Source organism: Schistocerca americana, unplaced genomic scaffold (assembly GCF_021461395.2).
Source record: "Schistocerca americana isolate TAMUIC-IGC-003095 unplaced genomic scaffold, iqSchAmer2.1 HiC_scaffold_484, whole genome shotgun sequence".
Classification (NCBI taxonomy): domain Eukaryota; kingdom Metazoa; phylum Arthropoda; class Insecta; order Orthoptera; family Acrididae; genus Schistocerca; species Schistocerca americana.
Window position 1 is genome coordinate 102,501 of NW_025726219.1, and position 4,276 is coordinate 106,776.

A 4,276-nucleotide genomic window follows, 5' to 3' on the forward strand; every position below is an offset into this window, starting at 1 on the left:
GTTCTTGATTAATGAAAACATACTTGGCAAATGCTTTCGCTTCTGTTCGTCTTGCGACGATCCAAGAATTTCACCTCTAACGTCGCAATACGAATGCCCCCGCCTGTCCCTATTAATCATTACCTCGGGTTCCGAAAACCAACAAAATAGAACCGAGGTCCTATTCCATTATTCCATGCACACAGTATTCAGGCGGGCTTGCCTGCTTTAAGCACTCTAATTTGTTCAAAGTAAACGTGCCGGCCCACCGAGACACTCACTCAAGAGCACCCTGGTAGGATTGCAACGGGGTCCGCCTCGGGACGCACGAGCACGCACGAGGCGCGTCGCACGCCTTCAGCTCGCCCCACCGGCAGGACGTCCCACGATACATGCCAGTTAAACACCGACGGGCGGTGAACCAACAGCGTGGGACACAAATCCAACTACGAGCTTTTTAACCGCAACAACTTTAATATACGCTATTGGAGCTGGAATTACCGCGGCTGCTGGCACCAGACTTGCCCTCCAATAGATACTCGTTAAAGGATTTAAAGTGTACTCATTCCGATTACGGGGCCTCGGATGAGTCCCGTATCGTTATTTTTCGTCACTACCTCCCCGTGCCGGGAGTGGGTAATTTGCGCGCCTGCTGCCTTCCTTGGATGTGGTAGCCGTTTCTCAGGCTCCCTCTCCGGAATCGAACCCTGATTCCCCGTTACCCGTTACAACCATGGTAGGCGCAGAACCTACCATCGACAGTTGATAAGGCAGACATTTGAAAGATGCGTCGCCGGTACGAGGACCGTGCGATCAGCCCAAAGTTATTCAGAGTCACCAAGGCAAACGGACCGGACGAGCCGACCGATTGGTTTTGATCTAATAAAAGCGTCCCTTCCATCTCTGGTCGGGACTCTGTTTGCATGTATTAGCTCTAGAATTACCACAGTTATCCAAGTAACGTGGGTACGATCTAAGGAACCATAACTGATTTAATGAGCCATTCGCGGTTTCACCTTAATGCGGCTTGTACTGAGACATGCATGGCTTAATCTTTGAGACAAGCATATGACTACTGGCAGGATCAACCAGGGAGCTGCGTCAACTAGAGCTGAGCAGCCGGCCGCCCGGGAGTGTGTCCCGGGGGCCCGCGCGAACACGCAAGCGTCCGCTCAATTATTCTGCAAACAGGAGGAGGCTGAGCTCCCCTGCACAATACACCTCGAAACCCTCTCAGGTCCCGGCGGCGCGCAGCGCCGTCCTAAGTACTTGGTCGGGTTCGAGAGAGGCGCAATCGCCCGGAGTTTGGCGAGTAGACGCTTTAGGTGCGACCACCCGTGCTCCCAACTGAGCTTGCCGCTGCCGACAGAGGCCCGGGAGCGTGCTGTCGTGGCATTGCCGGCGGGAGACAACACGCGCCACCTACGGTGGCCGGCAGCTCCAACGCCAGCGCCACAGAAGGACAAAAGCCCCACTTGGGTGCCGAAGCGAACTCTCCCAGCACAGCGCACGCGCCAACACGTCCGCACAGCTGCGATACAATCCACCTGCGAGAACCGCAGAGGCGACCGAGCAGCAGACGGCGTCGCGGCGCCGAGCGCCGGGCGGCGGCGCATCCTCAGCGCACACAGTCCTCAATCGGACCAGCACACTGCAGATGTCCACCGCGCTTCGCACCGGGCCCGCGAGGACCTACTTTGGCCGCACGGCGCCGCGTGCAGGGTGCGCCGGCGCGCAGCTGCGCCGCCTGCCGCCTCCGTCGGCCGGCGCGCCTGCCACTGGCCGCCCCCACCAGCCGGCTGTAGCGCGTGCGCCCACGCACCGCGCGGCCAGCACGCCGGGAGGCCCCCCCTCACCGGCCGGGGACGGTCCCACCCAGCCACCGCCGCGTATCGCTTCACACCCACATGCCATTCACGTTCGTGGGCATGGTGGGTATCGCTGAAACAACCGGTTGGTAGCTCAACCGATCGTCGCCATCACTGATTCACCTCTAGCGAGAACAACCGCACCACAACGGTTTACCAGTTCTTCATTTGCGTAACGTCACCAGCAAACGTAGACGTCCATCGCCATTTGCAAATTCAACGATTGTTGCATGCCTGTGTCAGGTGTCACGACACACTATGTCTGCCCACATACACGCAACAACATGTGCACGCTTCGCGAACACGTGGAAGGTGGCCCCCGTACGTATGCGATGTCCATTGCGCGAACGACTGTCAACCGGCCTCTGTCGCATGTCGCAGATGTGGAACGCAGTGCACCATGCTATCACGGTGTGTGAGAAGAGACGACTACGTCTGACAACACGCGCCACTACATCAACAGACGGCTCATGCTGATCGCCATCCACGGCATACCATACTGCAATCCAGCTCTTATAGGGAGACGACACGTAGCTGAGTGCACAATATTTGGACCGTATGGTTCGCCGTTGTTGGCGCAGTCGTGGTACGGTCACACATGTACCACGATGTATCATTCAGTACATGAGGACCAATGTGCGGTACAGTGTGTGATTTGGACGTACAACATCAGCGGACAGTTGCCACAAGCCGTACCACAACGTAGGCTGTGCTTCGCCATGCGAATGCCAATGAACAACTGCGAAGGGCATTGAGCATGTACGTCCTGCCGCCATCCGCATTACAGTGTATAGCTGCAAGGTGTTTAACATGAAGCGATACTCTGGGGACCGGGCAGTGCGAGTAGCAAACTATATTGCGGGGGTTGCAGTTAGGCAACACTACACTAATTTAACGCGTCGTATGACAATTACAGAGCAGGTTAAGGCCCAACGTGTGTTGGGTTAAGGCCCAACGTGTGTTGGGTTAAGGCCCAACGTGTGTTGGGTTAAGGCCCAACGTGTGTTGGGTTAAGGCCCAACGTGTGTTGGGTTAAGGCCCAACGTGTGTTGGGTTAAGGCCCAACGTGTGTTGGGTTAAGGCCCAACGTGTGTTGGGTTAAGGCCCAACGTGTGTTGGGTTAAGGCCCAACGTGTGTTGGGTTAAGGCCCAACGTGTGTTGGGTTAAGGCCCAACGTGTGTTGGGTTAAGGCCCAACGTGTGTTGGGTTAAGGCCCAACGTGTGTTGGGTTAAGGCCCAACGTGTGTTGGGTTAAGGCCCAACGTGTGTTGGGTTAAGGCCCAACGTGTGTTGGGTTAAGGCCCAACGTGTGTTGGGTTAAGGCGCAACATAGGTTAGGTTAAGGCGCAACATAGGTTAGGTTAAGGCGCAACATAGGTTAGGTTAAGGCGCAACATAGGTTAGGTTAAGGCGCAACATAGGTTAGGTTAAGGCGCAACATAGGTTAGGTTAAGGCGCAACATAGGTTAGGTTACGGCGCAACATAGGTTAGGTTAAGGCGCAACATAGGTTAGGTTAAGGCGCAACATAGGTTAGGTTACGGCGCAACATAGGTTAGGTTACGGCGCAACATAGGTTAGGTTAAGGCGCAACATAGGTTAGGTTAAGGCGCAACATAGGTTAGGTTAAGGCGCAACATAGGTTAGGTTAAGGCGCAACATAGGTTAGGTTAAGGCGCAACATAGGTTAGGTTAAGGCGCAACATAGGTTAGGTTAAGGCGCAACATAGGTTAGGTTAAGGCGCAACATAGGTTAGGTTAAGGCGCAACATAGGTTAGGTTACGGCGCAACATAGGTTAGGTTAAGGCGCAACATAGGTTAGGTTAAGGCGCAACATAGGTTAGGTTATGGCGCAACATAGGTTAGGTTACGGCGCAACATAGGTTAGGTTACGGCGCAACATAGGTTAGGTTAAGGCGCAACATAGGTTAGGTTAAGGCGCAACATAGGTTAGGTTAAGGCGCAACATAGGTTAGGTTAAGGCGCAACATAGGTTAGGTTAAGGCGCAACATAGGTTAGGTTAAGGCGCAACATAGGTTAGGTTAAGGCGCAACATAGGTTAGGTTAAGGCGCAACATGGGTTAGGTTAAGGCGCAACATGGGTTAGGTTAAGGCGCAACATGGGTTAGGTTAAGGCGCAACATGGGTTAGGTTAAGGCGCAACATGGGTTAGGTTAAGGCGCAACATGGGTTAGGTTAAGGCGCAACATGGGTTAGGTTAAGGCGCAACATGGGTTAGGTTAAGGCGCAACATGGGTTAGGTTAAGGCGCAACATGTGTTAGGTTAAGGCGCAACATGGGTTAGGTTAAGGCGCAACATGGGTTAGGTTAAGGTACAATATGGGTTAGGTTAAGGTACAATATGGGTTAGGTTAAGGTACAATATGGGTTAGGTTAAGGTACAATATGGGTTAGGTTAAGGTACAA

At 53.9% G+C, this 4,276-nt stretch overlaps 1 non-coding gene across 1 annotated transcript in view; it reads right to left on the reverse strand.

Annotated features, from left to right (window-relative positions):
• Window positions 1–1,074, reverse strand: part of LOC124585179 — a 1,910-nt gene extending 836 nt beyond the window's left edge. The window contains exon 1 of the ribosomal RNA XR_006974775.1: window positions 1–1,074. This exon is cut by the window's left edge and continues 836 nt beyond it. This is a non-coding gene — a ribosomal RNA (small subunit ribosomal RNA).
• Between the last annotated feature and the right edge of the window lie 3,202 nt (window positions 1,075–4,276).